A 20,653-nucleotide genomic window follows, 5' to 3' on the forward strand; every position below is an offset into this window, starting at 1 on the left:
CAGTGACTTGATTATATTTACATATTAATTGTAATAGTTGGGCTGTTGATTCTTTTGGATTTTGTATTATCAGTTTGCAAATAATGATAATTTTATTTTTGTAAATTTTTATTGTTTTTTTTCTCCTTTTCTTACCTTATTGCATTGGCTAGGGTCTTAATGCTACTTTAAGGAGTCACTATATCTACCCAGTTGCTGCCAATGAGCTATGAGTCTGTTTATGGATTTTGCATTGGAATTTTGACTATATGCACAAAAAAAGTAGAGTTAGCTAAGGATTAAAAAAGAGACCATCTTGAGATTCTGATTTCTTATATAGGAAATAATATTATGTATTTTTAAAAGAGCAACCCTATGAAATGACTATAACATTATCATAGGAGCTTTGATTTCCCTTGTATGACTTTTTATAATATGTATGCATACTTAATATTTGTACCTGCTCGACAATGGGTATTTGTTTTAGCACCTTAGTTAAATTTTAACTGTATTTGAGATTAGTAAACTTGTCTTACTTTTCTACATTCTCTACAGTTCTAATTGGGTAAAAAAAGAAAAATCAGATCCTTTTTATACATATTAATTGGATAATTATTTTGTGCCAATTTCAATAACTTAAAGAGTTCTGTTGGCCTTAAATGTGGAAAAATAATGCATAATATAAGTACCACTAGGGCTTCTAGTAGCACCTCACAGCTGGGAAGCACTTAAAATTATTCACAAGACAATTTCAATATGTTATTTTACTTGAACCTTACATTTTTTGAGGTAAGTTTTTTAAAAGCTCTAGTATATAAACACATGATACATGCACATACTATGATTTCATATAATGACATCTAAATAATCTTAGCTTTACTACCATCTGGTGAGTCAGACTGCTTGGCACGGTAATAAAATAAGTTATACTGAGCACCTACCATGTACCAGACACTGTGTAAACTACTGTGTATTAAGGAGATTTCAAGAAACCACAATTTAATGATTTGAGGCATTTTGGTACCTGAGCTGAGAAGAGAAATTAAAATTCCCACTCGACAGCAGAGGGAGAATCCCATGGATTAAACTTTCCTTAAAAGAGATTTTTTTATCCAGATGGATTTATCCTAACTTTATTCCTCAGTACACTGGAAATAAAACAACATATGGCGTAATACATATGGATTATTCTTTTTTTAAAAAAAATCTTTATTTATTTATTTCTAGAGAGAAAGAGAGAGAGAGAGAGGGAGCGAGAGAGAGAGAGAGAGCATGAGTGGAGGCAGGGGTAGAGAGAGAATCCCAAGAGGATCTGCGCTGTCAGCACAGAGCCTGATGCAGGGCTCAATATCACAAACTGTGAGATCATGGTGTCGGTCAAAATCAAGAGTCAGATGCTTAAACAATGGAGCTGTCCAGGAGCCCCACATATGGATTATTCTAAAAGCTTCTAGCTTAGTTCTCTGCCCTGGAGCCTTACCCTATAATCCCTCCTGCACAGTGTTTTTATAGAAGATTAACATTTCCCAAACACAAAATATATGACTTCTCAAAGCTTACAGTTTTCCCCACCCGAACCTATATCATATCCTATTGCCCTCTTTCTTCTTCTGAATAAAATGCACATTCTTCAGTCTAGCTATTGAACATCACCATTTTGAATTCTTACTGTATTTACCCAATTACTCCCCTGATGTGCACCCTCAGTTTCCCCACATGGATCACTGAACATAGAATGTTCATGATAAATCTGAAACCTGTGCTTATCATGTCTTGATTCTCCAGTTGAAATGTTTTGTTTTGTTTTTCCTATCTTTTCCACCTATTCCAGTGATTCCTCAGTCTTTCTCCATCTTGGACCTTACTAAGATTTTGACTAAAGCTATGTCCCCTAAAACTCATCTATGCACTGGTCGATAATAAACCTTGATATATTCTAACCCTAATTACCTTTCAAGACCCAGATTGTATTTCACCTCTATGATGACTTCCTCAGCTGCATGTTGATTACATTTCTTCTCTAAGTTTCTATAACAATGAATCTTTTGATAACAGCCTATGTGTGCTTTAATGTCCTAAAGGGAAGTCTTTTATATATTTTATTGACCTCTTCATATTTAGCACAAAATACTTATTAACACTTGTTAGGTGAATAAGGATCTTTCCAATTACAATAAATAGTGTCCAAATCTTTTGGAAATATGAGGCAAATAAAAAATTCTGTTAAGGTCCATGATAATGTTTCTTACCCTTCAATGTATTCCGGAATATGCTGGAAATTTTAAAACATCCATCCTCTAACATGAAGATTCTGATTCAGTGTGTCTGGAAGATGTCATGAGTTTTATTGTTGTTGTTTGTATGCTCCACAGAGAATTCTCATCTATACCCATGGTTGACAACTGCTGTTTTGTTTTGTTTTTAATGTTTATTTATTTTTGAGAGAGAGAGAGAGACAGAGTGCAAGCAGGGGTGGGGCAAAGAGAGATGGAAACACAAAATCCAAAGCAGGATCCAGGCTCTGAGCTGTCAGCACAGAGCCTGATGTGGGCTCAAACTCATGGACTGCAAGATCATGACCTGAGCTGAAAGTCAAACACTCAACCAACTGAGCCACCCAGGTGCCCCAACAACTGCTGTTTTTAAAGCTGACAATAAATAGACCGCTTCTCAATAATAGACTTTGTATTAGTAAAAAATAATGTGCAAAACTGTTGCATATTTTTTTTAAAAAATGCTTTGCTTACAGCGTGTACCACAATAGTTCTGTCTAGCCAAGCATAGTCATAATTATTAAAGATTAATCAGAAAAAGCCTGCTGATATAAGAAGCTTATCTTCATCAAATCTGTACAGTTGGGATAGTTCAGTGGTTATAATAGGAGAAGCATAAAATCCTATGCTGAGAACAAAGTAGGAACCTGGTAAATACTTGTTGATTACTTGAACTAAAGTCATTCTAGATGGGCTGTCTGTATTCTGGATTTTGAATATTGTCATTTTCTAGTAACTTTTAATTTTTAAATTTGTTTAATGTTTATTTATTTTTGAGAGAGAGAGCACAAGAGGAGGAGAGGCAGAGAGAGGGAGACACAGAATCCGAAGCAGGCTCCAGGCACTGGGCTGTCAACACAGAGCCCAACATGGGGCTTGAACTCACCAACCTGATATCATGACCTGAGCCGAGGTCAGAGGCTTAACCGACAGCCACCCAGGCACCCCTTATAGTAACTTTTAAAAATCATTGCCATGGACTTAAAGGGAGCTCATGCTTGAACCAACAAAAATTTTCCTATATTTCAGGTTTTTGTTTTTGAAAAGAGAGTAGTATAAAAGTAATTATATATTTTGTGTAATTTTGCAGAGAATGTCTATTGTACAAATCAAATCTTATCCTGAAATATAACAATTACATGTAATAAATGCTAATACAAAGTAGCTTACCTATATAAAGTAGAAAATAGTTCTATCCTTGAATATATTAGGTAGCTCTTATTCTTTTCTTTTTATTTTTTTAATGCTTATTTATTTTTGAGAGAGGGACAGAATGTGAGCAGAGGAGGGGCAGAGAGAGAGGGAGACACAGAATGTGAAGCAGGCTCCAGGCTCTAGGCTGTTAGCACAGAGCCTGACACGGGACTGGAACCCATGGACCGTGAGATCATGACCTCAGCTGAAGTCGGATGCTCAACCAACTGAGCCACCCAGGCACCCCTCTTTTTCTTAATTTCAGTAAACTATGTTGAATATTTTTTCCTGAAAGATAAGATGTTATTTAGTGTATATACACATATATGTGTGTGTGTTGTATATATGTATTTATGTATACACATATACATAATGCATATTATGTATATGTGTATATATATATATATGCATATGTATGTATATGTATAGTAAATATTCAGGCTTTTTAATTTTCTGTTGTATACATTTTCTGGGTATACATATACACACACACATATTTGCATGTATAAAATAGATAACCAAAACCCTGAGTATCTACTATATAAAGAGCCTTTGTTCATATCATTATGGGGGGCATCAGTATGCATTATATAATCATATTATGACTGAGGATGCTGGAGGTCTCATAAAGGCAAATATCAAACAGTGTTTTAGTTTGGAAAAAAGCTCAACCCCAACTTCTAGTACTTTTCTTATTATTAATGGGTATTTTTGACCCAAGATAATTTCACCTTTTTTCTATTTTAGTCCAAATATTCACAGCATTCTGCTGCTCATAGGCATATTTATTCTCATCACATTTATAACTATTTGCTTGAAATTATCATTAGAGAAATTACAGAGCAGGTTTTCATAAGCATAATTATCTTTTCTATCTTCAGCACCTCAGCCTCTATACCTTATTTCTCCCTCTGTCTTGGTATGATCCTACATCACAAAGATATCATTTATAAGGTCATGCAGATAAATTCCAAGCAACATTTAGAAAATAACTTTGTCATTCATTACTAATAAGTATACACATATGAAATTCAGTGGAAGGAAGCACTTTATGTGAATACATTTACTGTTGTTAGTTCTGGCAGGAAAGAAAAGACAAATTTTTCCAAGGCTAATGCTTTACATTCATTGTCTGCAGTTCATGGTGACGATGTCTCTTTAACATCTCTTAAATTTTGTTTCTTTATAGACGAGACTTGTCCTCTTTTCATACAAGGGAACTTTCGCTGTATTAGATTTTGTTGGCTTCTTCAGTATCTGTTTTAGAGCTGACATTCAGAACAAACCCAAGTGTATTGTTGAGTGAGGTAGATGTGTGTGTGTGTTACATTCATTTACTTTTGTTACATTTTCAGTTTACCTAAGTTGAACCGAGTGCCCTTAAGTACAAGTAGAACATGCCCCAATATAACAAGAAGAAAAACTCAACCTTGAAACTTGGGTTGATGTTGGTAAAGTAATATGCAGAATAGATCTGAGTCCCCAGTATTTCTTTATATGAACCTACAGATCCATGAAAACTTCTGTTTAACTATTTTGTATTTTCCCATACCAGCACCTTTTTGTTCATGCTTATTTTGCCTAAAACACCCTCTCTCCTACTTAGCATGTAGGACCTGATTCAAATTTCAGGTTATCCAAGAAGATTCCATTGATCACACTTACTCAGTGAACTTTGATTCCTCTTAACTTTTATAGCCCTTATTCCTGACATAACATAATTAGAAATTTTATGCTCTCTGGTACTGAAGTTATCTTTATGTTTTTGCTCACCTTGCTTTGCTGTTTCCATTTCCACTCCTTGAGTACAGGGTTTATAATTCATATTTCTTTGCATTCTCCTTAATAGCAAGCACAACTTCATTCCCACGAAGGTTAATTTATATGTGTTGGATGATCCACATTTTATGATAAGTAAAATAAAGCTCAGTTTGTAACTTCTGTATTAAAACTGGCAAATATTTACATGGTTTCATGCTTGAAAAGCATTTCTGAAATTCTAAATGTAAGCAAATGCTCTATTCTGATCCCTTTTACTGTCAAAACCCTAAGTGGTTCATTACCCACAAGCTGTAGTATAACGATTGTATGTTCTATAACAAAAAGTAGGATCCAGTCAGTTATGGGAATTAGAAATGGCAAAGAATTGTGGTTCTGCAAATATGTATTCATAAAAACATTCCAGTTTCAACAATGAGCTAGTTAGAATTTTCTAACTAGCTAAAGGTAATTTATATCCCTACCCCCAAAAATAGCCTTGACATGGCATAAATGTTGAGATTATCTAATATAAAAAATTGATTGGTGTTCATGAATTAAGTCATATCAAATTCTTGTGATCCAAGCATCAATCAATCAGTCTAGATTTTGTGAATTCAGTACCACCAGAATTTGACCACAGCCTTTCCAGCTCATGATGACAAAGCAGAAAGCTGCCACAATTCTAATTTAAACTCACTATCATGCCATTAATATCTTTTAGAACAACTTCCACTGTTAGGTACATATTTGTTCCCACATACAAAAATAAACTCTGAAGTTTGAAGAGTTCACAGCCATAAGGGGAAGATTTTGTAGAGATGTAGCATTTATCTTTCTGATTAGGCTCAGGGAAAAAAATGCAGAGGAAAACAGTCTTAACAAAGTAAAATTAAATCATGGATTAGTTCTCTGGGTTACTAATGTACTTTAAACCCTGGAAATATTTATGACTTTGAGTTCAAAAGCATCCTAATATCACTGGATTATATTGTTTGGAGTTGGAAAAGAGAAACGTTTTGAACGGAGATTAACAATCACATTGAGGCTGCAGTAAATGGTAAGAATGATGACTCTGATAAATGGATAGGTTCCAATCAACTCCAGAGTCATGGCCTTTATATGTCTTTAATCTTTTGTCTTTTTTTTAAAGATCTGGATAACTATCTTCAGCATGAAATACAGCTTCTTTAAAAGTAAGCATAGTGGGAATGGCAAAACCTCTTAGATTCAAATTATATATATATATATATATATATATATATATATATATATATATAGGCATGTGTTTGATACTGTGAATGAGGTCCCCTATGAAAATTATCTTATCAAATTTCCACAGTCTGAGTTAGTTGCATTTTAAGATCTAGAATGAAAGGCTCTTTCAATATTGTAATTGTGAAAATTAAAGCATGATCATTGTATCATACTTAATTGGTTATAACACTTGCAAAGATGGAAAACATTCTACAAAGCATAAGTTAAGAGTTGATATTCTAAAGCTAGTTTACATAAACCAAGTGGTTTTTATGTTTCCAGCATCCATTGTTCTTTAAGGTTAACTGTCCATATTTTTATTAGCAATAAGATCACTTATTCAGAAAATATAACAGAATCAACCTTGATTTTAGTGGTACAAATATTTTGAGAGTGTACTTTTGTAAAAGAGACCAATATTACATGTTGTAATAATTCCACTGTAAGGTAAAAATAATATTTTAGAAGCTTAAATATGTATAGTGCGTTATTCTCATTATTTTTGGGCTCTTTATTTTTATGGTGGCTCACAGAAAGTTTAAATGATTTGCTCCAAAACTCACAAAATATTCAAAGTGATGCTTAGAACAGTTAGTGATACTGATTCTGAGCAAGGAATATTTTTAAAGAAGGGATGTATTGTGCTCAGTTTAAGGTTTTGCATAATGAGGACTCGCCATGTCCACAGACATGTTTATTTGGGATGACAAGCTTAAATTGAAGCATCACATACTCTTCAGTAGCTTTCCATTTGGAAGAGATCCAGTAGCCACCCAGAGAGCTGCCATACATATCTAGACTGGCATATATCTCACTACGACACCATGGACTCTAACAGGATAGGACACCACAGTGCTACTGCAGTAGGTGATCAGTGAAGCGTGTAAAGGAAAAGCAGTAAGACTAATCTATAGTTACAAAACTAGAGTAAATAAAATAATTTAGGTAAAGTTTTTCTCTAAAAATGTTGAGAAATGGGCTTCATGTCCTTTGGGTATACATATTTTTAGGTTTTTCAATTTAATAGCACAGCAGTGAAGTAGCTGTGAAAGTGCAGCTTTCAAAAATATGCCATATATATATATATATATATATATATATATATATATATATATATAGTATGTGTGAATATATATATATATATATAAATATATATGTGTGTGTATGTACGTATGTGTGTGTGTGTGTATATATATATATATATACACACACACACACACACATCATAGAGTGTAATGGTTAAGAGCTCAGGTTCTGTTGTGAATCAGACTTCACTTTGATTTCTAATGGTGGCTTATAATCTACATGAGCTTGGGCAAGTTACTTAAACATGGTAAATCTTCATTTCTTCATTGATAAATTTAGTCATGATACCAGCTTTACAGAAGAGTTCTAAAGCTTGAGAGAGAAATAACGTAAAGTGCTTAGCACAGTCTCTGGAAAGGAGCTAATTATTATTTAAAGATAGTCCATGAAAAGAAGATCGCAGGAGCTCTGGGGTGGCTCAGTTGGTTAAGTGTCTGACTTCAGCTCAGGTCATGATCTCATGGTTCCTGTTTGAGCCTTGTGTCAGGCTCTGTGCTGACAGCTCAGAGCCTGCATGGGATTCTCTGTCTCCCTCTCCCCCTGTGCCCCCCTCAAAAATAAATAATTAACATTAAAAAGAGGAAGATCACAGTTAACATATTACTAGTTCCTCATTAAATTCAGTATTCTCAGCTCAGTAATGTTATATATGGCCTTGCCTATGACAGCAAAAACTACAGGTTATTTTTGGTCATTATCCATATACAATCCATCTAGTAAAATGGGTGGTGATTTAAGCATAAATACTTCCAAGAAAATCATATTAACTTCATGGTTAGGACCACCATGTCATGGACCATGTGTATTTAATAATTTAATAAACTTTATTTAGTTTCTCATATGAGGAAAAAGATACATATCTGTTTCAGCATGCAAATGTGATATCTAAAATTATTTCTAATACTGATTTGGAGATGAGATTTAGTTCATTAACATTTTAACTTTTTACAATACTCATTGCTCCACACCAAAATTCTTTTTTTTTCCAATTATATATCTTAATTAAAAAACTGAATTAGTAAAAATTAAGGAATCAATTTTGAGTAAAACTGTGTCACATGTTATGGTGCATTTGGTGGGTGCAATAAAAATTGTGACTGTGACTTTAGGTAATTTTTTAGAAATGTGAACTATAAGAAGACTGGTATTATAAGATGAGTTTTGATAGTGCTCCATAATGAGAGACCAGTTGCAATGTATTTATTTCTAGGTGGATATTTTTGGTGGAAAAGGGTGAGAATGTGTGTGATTTTCCCTGGAAATGATTGCTTTGGGAGTATATATTAGAGTAGAAGCTAGGCTTTATAGTTATTTTGTTATAGGATGATGCATTTTAACAAAAATGATTTAAATTCATAAAACTTATAATCTGTTTTAATTGGCTTAGAGTGTGAACTGACTCAAGACCAAAGTGTGCATAAGAACATCTGAAGAATGGTCTGGGGCCTGTCAGAGACCATTGCAGGTTCTCACAGGGAGTGAATGATTTAATCTGTGTTTGGTTTCTGAGCTTAGGGAGCAGAGCCTATACTATGAGCTGGTGGAGTAGAGAGTCTTCTAGAAAGTCTATAAAGGATTAACTTGTGTGTTTCCAGTGCCTTTTTATTTTGTAAAGGCAATAGTCAAATGAATATATCACCTAAATATCTTTACAACATTTTTAGCTGTAGGTGCTCAAGATGAGCATATATACCATCCCCCTACATCCTCTGCTCTCCTCTTTTTTAGCTATGATTTTAAAGCATGGGTGCAGTCATTTAATGCCAATCTAAATAACCAAGGCAAAACTTACACCTGTAGTTTTTTTTAACCTTCAGTGTCCAGAGTTGAATTATACATTAATAATATCCTTACCAAACATAGTCACTATTGGTAAACACATGGCTTACTTTTATTTGTTCAGTTAGTTTTTTAGTAATTAATCGTATATAATACCAATCTACAAACCCTTCATACAAAGAAAGAACTACAACTCTGAAAATAATTTACATGTGATTGTATCTCCCTCCATGTTTCTTTTCCATTCTCCCTACTCCACGTAACAATAGTCTGACTCCTTTGTTCATAGTTCCCTTAATTTTGCTTTTTACATGTATATATTGCATGTAATATATGTAATTACATGTCATATTACATGTACATGTATTTCTAAAATGTATATTTTAGAATTTTTGTTTTAACTTTATACAAATTTCATCAGACTGTGCAAGAGTTTTGTATTCTTTCTATTCACTTGTCATGGTAGTTAGTTTTCTTTAAGTTTTTATTTATTTTTAAGAGAGAGGGAGAGAGAGCAAGTGATCAGGAAAGGGACAGAGAGAGGAGAGAGAGAGAATCCCAAGCAGGTTCCATACTGTCAGCACAGAGCCTACTGCAGGGCTTGAACTCACGAGATCCCAACCTGAGCTGAAATCAAGTCAGAGCCTTAACTGACTGAGCCACCCAGACACCTCTGTCATGGTAGTTAGTTTTGACTGCTGCATAATATTTCGCTACATGAATATACCTTGGTTTATTCATCTACTCTTTAGTAGATGACCATGGGTAGGTAATTCCTAAGATTTTTCTGTTCAAGTAGTGTTACCACAAACATTCTTGAATGTATTTTTTATTGAAATATAACTGTGTTTTTAGAATAAGAAAAATTGAGTCTTTATATAGACTTTATATAGTCTTTATATAGACTTTTTAAGTAGACTCAGTGTTTTCGTGAACCGTCAATTTAATCTGTAAATGAAACATGACAAATAATTCAGAATTCCTTTGAATATATAGCTATTAATAAGAAGGTGAAAAAACCAGTATGTGCCTACATGTGCCCCCTTATGTTTTAGCTCCCCCTTACACCATTTTTCCTATTCTTACACTCTAGGAATAATGGTCTTCTTCCAGTTCCTTGAACACATCAAGTACTTATTCTTCCCTGAGCACTTCAGCACCCACAAGGTGTTTTTCTTAGAACATTCTTCTCCCCTTTTGCTGTAATTTCCCTTTTTAATCTTCACTTGCCCTTTAAGATTTTTTGTTTAAGTTCACTCCTCCAAAGGCCTTCTCTGGTTAATTCCAAATATTTTCCCTTCACCCTTATATACTTTTTTATTATTTACATGAAAAAAGCTGTTTATTTCACTCATTTAATCACTCATCCATTTTTTTTTTCATTTATTTGTTTAAAACTTATTATGTCCCAAATCCTGAGAAGAGTAGTGAGGAAAAAAGAGAAAAGGACTCTGCTTTCACAGAGCTTACAACCTGTTGAAACAGAAAGACACCAATCAAATAGCACACAGTCAAATGCAAAATCTCACCTGTCACAACCTTAAGAAGAAAGGTATGTGATCCTAAGGGAGAGGATTATGGTTCTATAGAATCAAAACCAGGAATATTTCCCCTGGTCAGTGGGTTCAGGGAGAGTTTCCATGAAGAAATCATACTTGCAGCAAGATCTGTAGGAGGAAAAAGGGTAAAATAGGTGGAGAAGGAAAGAGAACAACATTATAGGTACAGAAGGAAAGGGTTTGCCTTGCTTTGGGAGAGAGCATTGTAAAGCATAATGTATAGATGATGGCCTTTGCAGATGGGGCTAAAAGAAGGAGGTTAAGAATGATGTGAGATGGAGCTAAAAGATGGAAAAAAAGCCCAACCATTCAAGGTATTCTTAGCCATGTTAAAATGTTTGTTCTTATTTGAAGAACAATAGGAAGCCATAGAAGAATTTTAACTAAGGTTGGATACAATCAGATACCCATTTTGAAAGGATTCCTTTGGTCACAATTTGGAAAAGAGGTGTCGTTGAATCAGTTACTAGGTTATTGCTTTAGTCCATGCAAAAACTGATGGTAGTTTGAGAGGGATTCTAGCGGTAGAGAGGCAGAAAAGAGACTGGATAATGCAATCTTAAAAAGTGATTAAAATGATTTTTTTTTGTAGCAATATATTAAAACAAACTGTTTATTTTTCCCTTGATGGCATTAGCAAACATGACCATTCAGAAAGTCAGAACATGAATAGTTATTTTGTTTTTAAAGACTTGAATTTTTTAGAGCAGTTTTAGAATCAGAATAAAATTGAAAGGAAGGCACAGAGATTTCCTGTGTAATCCTCGACCCCCACACATGCATAACTTCACCACCCCCCACCAGAGTGGTACATTTGTTACAAATGATACAACTCCGTTGACACATCGTAATCAAACAAAGCCCTGGTTTACATTCTTGGTGTTGTACAGTCTATGAGTTTGGACAAATGGGTAATATCCATCACTAATTATTACACAGAATATTTTCACTGCCTTAAAAATCTTCTGTGCTTCATCTGTTTACCTCTACCTGCCACCCTAGCCCCTGGCCACCAGTGATCATTTTAATGTCTCCACAGTTTTGCCTTTTCCATAATGTCATAGAGTTGGAATCATACAGTATATAACCTTTTCAGAGTGGCTTCTTGCACTTAGTAATGTGCATTTATAGTTCCTCCATGTCTCTTTGTGGCTTGATAGTTCATATCTTTTTTCCCCAGTTTTATTTAGGTATAAGTGACAAATAAAAGCATAGTATATTTAATGTGTACAACCTGATGATTTGATATATATATGCATTGTGAATGGATTCCTACCATCAAGTTAACATATCCATCAACATATTTGTCTTTCTGGGTTTTTTTTGTTTTTTACATAGAGAATACTTAAGTTTTACTCTCTTAGCAAATTAGAAATATAATATTAAAGACTGTAATCATCATGTTATATATTCCATCTTTAGAATTTATTCATCTTGTAAATAAAAGTTTGTACCCTTTTACCAACCTCTCTATTTCCCACCACTGCCAAGCGCCTGGTGTGTGTGTGTGTGTGTGTGTGTGTGTGTGTGTAACTTTTTAAATCCATTTATCTATTGGTAGACAGTTGGTTGTTTCTGTACCTTGGCTATTGTGAATAATGCTTCGAAGAACATGATATAACAGATATGTCTTCCAGATAGTGATTTCATTATTTTGAGTATACATACAGAAGTGGAATTGCTGGATCATATGGTAATTCTATTTTTATTTTTTTTTGAAGAACTTCCTTACTGTTTTGCATAGCGAGTGGCTGTACCAGTTTATATTCTCACCAAAGTGTGCAAGGATTCCTTTTTCTCTGCATCTTTGCCAACATTTGTTTTTCCTCCTCTTTCTGAAAATAGCCAAGCTAACAGGTGTAAGATGATATTTTATTGCAGTTTTGATTTGATTTCCCTGATGATTAGTGAAGTTGAACACCTTTTGGTGTGTCTGTTGGCCATTTGTATGTCCTCTTTGGAAAAATGTCTATTCATATTTTTTGCCCATTTTTAAATTGGGTTGTTTGTGCTATTGACATGTATGAATTTCTTGCATATTTTGCATATTATAACCATATCAAATGTGTGGTTTGCAAATACTTTCTCCCACACTATAGGTCTTCTTTTAATTTTATTGATAGTTTCCTTTGCTGTACAGATACTTTTTATTTGATGTAGTCCCACTTTTTTTGTTTTTATTTTTGTTTTTGTTGCCTTTGCCTTTGGTGTCATATCTAAAAAAAAAAAAAAATCATTGCTAAGACCAATGTCAAGGAGCTTATCCCCTATCTTTCTTCTAAGAGTTTTATAGTTTCAGGTCTTACATTTAAGTCTTTGATATTTTGAGTTAATTTTTGTATATGGTGCAAAATAAGAGTCCAATTTTATTCTTTTGCATGTATCTATCCAGTTTTCTCAGCACCATTTATTGAAGAAACTCTCTTTTCCCCATTATGTATTATTGAATCCCTTGTTGGAAATTAATTAATTGATCATATATGCATGAATTTATTTCTGGGCTCTCTATTCTGTTCTGTTAATCTCTGGGTCTGTCTTTATGCCAGTGCCATACTGTTTTGATTAGTATAGCTTTGTAATATAGTTTGAACTGTGGTTTTTGCTTTTCTTTATCAAGTATAACTTTGCTTTTATTTATCATGTATATTGGCTATACAGGATCTTTTGTGGTTCCATACAAATTTTAGAATTGTTTGTTTTAATGCTGTGAAGTGTTGTTGGAATTTTAGTAGAGATTGCATTGAATTTTAGATCACTTTGGGTAGCATGGGCATTTTACATTATTAATTTTACTAGTCTGTGAACATGGAATATCTTTCCATTTATTTGTATCTTCTTCAGTTTCATTCATCAGTGTCTTATAGTTTTCAGTGCAGATATTTCAACTTCTTGTTTAAATTTATTCCTCAGAGGCACCTGGATGGCTCAGTCAGTTAAGTGTTTGACTCTTGATTTTAGCTCAGGTCATGATCTCATGGTTTGTGAGATCAAGCCCCACATCAGGCTCTGTGCTGACAGTGCAGAGCCTGCTTAGGATTCTCTCTCCTTCTCTTTGCCTCTCCCCAATTCATGCATGTGCTGTCTCAAAATAAATAAAAAACATTAAAAAAATCTTTATGTTTATTCCTCAGTATTTTTTTCTCCAGGATACTGACAACAGCAAATGCTAGTAAGGATATGAAACAATGAGTGAGAGTTTCTGTTGCCTCACATTCTTACCAGCATTTGGTGTTGTCAGTGTTCTGGATTTTGGCCATTCTGATAGGTGTGTACTGGTATTTTATTGTTTTAATTTGTATTTCCTTTTTTATCATCTCTATATCTTATTTGGTAAGGTGTCTTCTTTGGTGAAGTGACAATTTAGATATAATACCAAAGATGTAATCCATATAAGAAAGAATTGAAAAGCAGTTTTTAATTGAGTTAATTTCTTATTGTTGACTTTAAGGGTTATTTTTATAGTATTTTAAGTAATATATATATATATATGTATATATATATATATACATATATATATATATATATACACACACATATAGTCCTTTAATATCCTATAATATATATATATATATATTACACAATATATTGCTTAATATATTCATAATATATTACATTATATATTAACACATAATATATTAATTATATAATATATTGCTTAATATACATGTACATCCATGTACATTTATGTGTATATATATATATACCCACACACATATATATAGTCCTTTATCAGATATATCTTTTGTAAGTATTTTCTCCTAGTCTGTGGCTTATCTTCTATTTCTCTTAATATCATCTTCCACAGAAGTGTTTAATTTTAATTAAGTACAGATTATCCATTCTTTATCAATTGTGCCTTAGATATTGTATGTAAAACATCATTGTCATGCCCAAGTTCCTGTAGGTTTTCTCCTATGTTAACTTCACGAGTTTTCTAGTTTTCTGTTTTACCCTTAGCCGTGATTAATTTTCATTTAATTTTTGTAAAAACTATAAGATCTATGTCTACATTTATTTTTTGGCATATGGATATCCAGTTGTTCCAGCACAATTTGTTGAAAAGAATATCATTGTTCCATTGTATTTTCTTTGCTCCTTTGTCAAAGATCAGTTGACTATATTTATGTGGATCTATTTCTAGGCTCTCTATTCTATTACATTGATCTATTTGTCTACTATTTTGCCAATACCACACTGTCTTGATTATTGTAGCTTTATACTAATTTTTTTTAATAAAAAGCCTTTTTATTTAAATTCATTAGTTAACATATACTGTAATATTGTTTTAGGTGTAGAATTAGTAATTCATCATGTACATACAATACCCAGTGCTCATCACAACAAGTAGCTTTGTACTAATTCTAAAAGTCAGGTAGAGTAGTGCAGTCCTCCAGCTATATTTTTCTCCATCGATGTTGTGTGGGTTACTCTGAGTCTTTTGCTTCTTTGTGTAAACTTTGGAATTAGTTTGTCAAAATCCACAAAATAACTGGCTGGTGTTTTGATTGAGATTGTAGTGAATCTTTAGATCAAGTTGAGAAGAGAATTGGCAACTTGAAAATAAATATTAATAAATATTTAGTCTTCTGGGGCATCTGGGTGACTCAGTTAGTTAAGCGTCCAACTTCAGCTCAGATCATGATCTCACGGTCTGTGGGTTTGAGCCCCACGTCAGGCTCTATGCTGACAGCTCAGAGTCTGGAGTCTGCTTTAGATTCTGTGTCTTCCTCTCTCTTTGCCCCACCCCTGCTCATGCTCTGTATCTCTCTCTCTTTCTCAAAAATAAATAAATATTAATTTTTTAAAATAAATATTTAGGCTTCCTACCCATGAACATGGAGTATATTTCCAAGTACTTTGTTCTTTTATTTCTTTCATTGGAGCTTTGTAGTTTTCTTCTATAGATCTTGTACACATTTTGTTAGATTTATATCTAAGTATTTTATATTTTTTGGTGCTAATGTAAGTGGTATTTTGTTTATCTAAAATGTTACTCATTGATTGTATTAGGAATATGATTGACTTTTGTATATTAACCTTTTCTTACTACATTGATTCAATCACTTTTAGTTCCAGGAATGTTTTGTCTCTTCTTTTAGATTTTCTACATAGATGAACATATCATCTACAAAGGAGAGTTTAATTTCTTCTTTTCAATCTGCATAACTTTAATATCCTTATCTTGTCTTATTGCATTAGTTACCATTTCCAGTACAATGTTGAAAAGGAATGGTGAGGGGGGAAATACTTGGCTTGTTCCTGTCTCAGTAAGAAAGCTTGTAGTTTCTCACCATCAAGTTTAATGTTAGCTGTAGGTTTTTGTAAATATTCATTGTCAAGTTGAGTAAGTTCCCATCTATTCATAGTTTGCTGAGAGTTGAAATGATCTGTTAAATTCCAATACCCTCACATCTGTCTGTGTCCCTAGATATACTACTGGCATATCAAATGCTTAAGGTAATTGAATTGGTTGTGACATTACTTAAATTTCAGGTATTAGAATAATGGGTGCTGAAAATAAAATTTTTGAATGATTGAAAAAATCATCTTACAGAAAAAACACTAACTTTCTTGAGTAACAAAAAAATATGCTCTAATCTACTTGCAATTATAACTGACTATAATTTGACTATAGTCAAAAATTGGAAAACTCTACCCAGATGGCAAAGCTAAATTTGCCAATTCAAATTATGTGTAAATGATAGCAAATTAATCAAAGGAACTATTTTAGTCAATGTGATTCATTTTGATCTGCATATTTGAAATAATTTCTTCTCAAAGCAGAGTAGTTTTGACAATGATAATTATTAGTTTTTGTAATACATTAATAGTTAACTTCTAAATTTGTTTTTAAATTATTAAGTTTTAAACCATTTTAACAGTGGAAATTGAAAACTATTTAAATAACAATATGGCCAAGCAAACAGGACTTCTATTTAGGAATAAAAAATATATAGTTTCCAGTCTAAATGCTATGTATAAACAAACAGTCATTTAACAAATACTCATCAGTATATGTAGCATATTGAATATAGTTCTTTAGCAGTTGTAAATTCAATGTTTAATATTAGATATTTATTTTTATTTAAGTATAATTAACATACAGTGTTATATTGGTCTGCAGTATACAGTATAATGATTCAGCAACTCTGTACATTTCTCAGTGCTCATCAAGATAAGCATATCCTTAATCTTCTATCTATTTCATTCATCCTCCCACCCACCTTCCATCTGGCAACCACCAGTGTGTTCCCTGTAATATTTTCAAATGAAATTTAACAGACTTTTTAGGGCAGCACTGCCTAATACAACTTCCTGTGATGATGGAAATGTGTTATATTCCATTGTCCACTCTGACAATATCTAGGGACACATAACTACTGAGCACTTGCAATTTGTCCAAGGTGACTGAGAAACTAACATTTAAGACTTTACTTGATTTTTATTAATTTAAACTTAAATTATAATAGCCACATGTGGTTAGTGCTGAGTATGTCAGACAGCAAAGATCCAGGAGATTCAGTTTTTCAATTGATTGATATTGAAATAATGGACAGAAAACACTCATTCTCTTAAGGTTAGACAATGCAGACAAAAATACAACCATTTGGTATTTGAAAAATTGCCATTAAGTAACTTCTAACAGTTTTGGTAAATTTTCTTATGTTGTTAATACAGTGGTAATTCATAGAAGAGAAAATTTCTGTCAAGTATAGCTTATGGATGAATGAGAGTTTCACTATACCTTGAAGAATGGCTGGGAAGAATTCAGGGGAGATTTATTAAAATAATCTTTGTGGGTTTGTTGTCATCCTTGTTGAGAATAGCTACTGTAGAGATGAGCTTAATTTTTTAAAAATGATAGCATTCTGACAAACCAAGAACTAAATAAGTGTATTTCTTGAATTAACTGAAAAGTTAATAACTTAATCAACATTTATTTATTACTTCACTGTTTCTGTAGGTCAGAAACCCAAGCATGACTTAGCTGAGTCCTCTGTTATAGGGTCTTTAAACAAGGCTGCTAGTCAAGGTGTTGGTTGGAGCTGCAGTCTTATCCAAAGACTCAATTGGGGATGGATACAAGGAACTGATTCTAAGCTCAGTCTTGTGGTTATTTTTAAGATTTAGTTTCTCAAGGATTCTTATTAGTCTCCTGATTTCCATCCTTGCTGAGGGTTGGCCAAATACTATTCCAGGTTTCTTTCCATCTTGCTCCCTCCATAGGGCAGCTCACAACATAGCAGTTTGTTTCATTAAATCAAAAGCTGGAAAAACCAAAGGTAGCAATTGCAAGCAAGATGAGTATTACATTTTTTCTGACTTTATTTCAGAAGTGATATCCCATAACTCTTACTTTAGAAATACGTCACTAGGTCCAGTCCACAAAAAAGTGGAGAAGATTACAAAAGGGCATAAATACTATGAGATGGGGATGATTGGTTGCCATTTCATAAGCCTCCTATCACATTAACTAACCGAGATGCCAGACTTTTTTTTAGGAAGCATGTGATATCTCCCAATACCATTTGTCAGAAGAACTGCCAAGAACTTCTGTAAATATTAAAAATAAATGGAAAACTATGAAGCCATCAATGTGATTTTTATTTACAATGAATTCATACTTACAACCAAAATTCTATGAATATCAGTTCTTAGTACTGTCAGCTGTGTTTTTATATGGTATCAGTAACTGAAAAAAAAGTAAAATTTGGAAAAGTTCTAGAAGATTTTTTAGTTATTCAGCTCTGAATGTCATTTATTGTGTTTTATTTACTATTGTCCAATGGCTTGATGGTTTGCAAGCTTCTAAGGCATTACTAAGGTGATGATGATATGTGGCCTTTGCTACAAATTGCACACAAACCTATAAAGAATACTTGTCTCTAAACAAGATTAGCTTCTGAGTTGAGACTGGAAAAGGTACCCTAGTCTGGGGAAAGTAATTTATCATGGTCCTAAGGCCTAGGAAACTGGTCATCCATACAAAGCAGTTGTTAATTACAAAAGAATCCATACATTTCATTCCTATGAATTTCAGTTAGGGATTTCGTAAAGTGTTGGAAACTGTGTATCCCTGAAATGGCAGAATTTAACTCTTATAAAATTCTAATAAATCTATGTTGTTGTATTCTAAAAAAATGAAGAGGAATTTAATGACAGAGGGATATGCACATCCTGTATTAGTTTCCACAAGATAGTAGAAAAGTTAAGATCAAATACTTGAAGAGACATAGTTCTAATACCATGCATGCCCTCTTTCTCTTAGAACCAGTCATTCCCCCTAGAACTTTCAGTCTCCTTAATATCTTTGAAGTACTTTAGCCTAGCATATGCATTATTCTCTTTTTCTTTCTGTTCACAATATATAGTCCCATCAACAGTGGTGAAATCTTGTCATCTTTTCTTCAACAGATAGTACCTCCTAAACTTCCACTTCCCATATAAAAATCATATACCAAAGGTTACAATAATCTAAAATAAAATTAAATCCCCTGAATATTTACCTTCTCCAGCATTGAATCCCTCTGACCTCTTGCTCCATTTTTACACTCTTACCTTACACTTCTACCTAGACTCATCTCCCCATGACCAACCTATAGTTTTGAAGTTTGATTCCTTCTCTGGCTTTTTAAGTTTAGGAGTGCTTTAAGATGAGGCTTCAGCATTTTGCTCTTCTTTGTCTAGACTCTGTTTAGTCACTGTCCCTTGAAAAATTACCCACTTTAGTGATCACGTCTGAATTGATAACTCCAAAATCTACATCTCCAGCATTACCATCATCTTCTCTGAGCGTAAGTCTGCGTGTACAACTGCATGCTGAGTATTTGCACTTAGACAAATCTGTTACCTCCACTAAAAGACCATTGGCACTGAATTATATTATATGCTAGAATAAACAAACTTTTCTTTAAAATGTTGTCTACTTCTGTAAAATTTAGCATTTTCATCTCAGTTAGTTAGCCAACCTTAAAATAAAACTTATGTTTGACTCTTGACTTGAAACATCGGGATTATTTGACCTGTCTTGCCTGAAAATAAGTATGATACGAAGACCTATCTCAGATGTTGTTGTAAAGATTAAGTGATATAAAACATTCAAAGTACTTAGCATAGTGTCTGACATGTAATAAGCTCTTTTGTTGTTATAGTCCAGAATGTGCTGATTTAGTATTCGAATATGTACTTAAAAAAATTATAGTATTATTGAGATTCCAGTCAAAATATCTATGAAATATTTTTCAGAGCTTCACAAAATATATCTATATAGGCAAGACTAGCCTAGCACATGTTGAAAAAGAATAAGGATAGGGACATACCATATAAGTTATTATAAGGTATTTTTATAGCTTAATTATGTATCAGGTAAGCACCTATTTATATAATAAGAATTTATAAATAAAATGATTCAGGAAATCACAAATAAAAGGTACATATTGTCTGGACCACAAGAAAATTAAACATTTTGTTCATAAAACCTCAAAGTCAAATTAAAAAGGTGAACAATTCCATCAAAAAGAAATATTTTTCTCCAGTATTTTAGATATTGTATCCATAACATATTAGACTGTCTCTATTATAGCAATATGACCAGTATTGATAGAGACCATTAACAAAAAGAAACAAACTATAATTACAAAAAGAAGGACAAACTATAATTTCATGAGTGAAACTTAGGATCTCGTTGAGGTTTTAATTTCAATTTCTTTTACAAGTTAATTTAATTCAATTTTTTTTTATTTTCTGTTGATCATCTTAATTTTTCTG

This window comes from Panthera leo, chromosome C2 (assembly GCF_018350215.1).
Source record: "Panthera leo isolate Ple1 chromosome C2, P.leo_Ple1_pat1.1, whole genome shotgun sequence".
NCBI classification, from domain to species: domain Eukaryota; kingdom Metazoa; phylum Chordata; class Mammalia; order Carnivora; family Felidae; genus Panthera; species Panthera leo.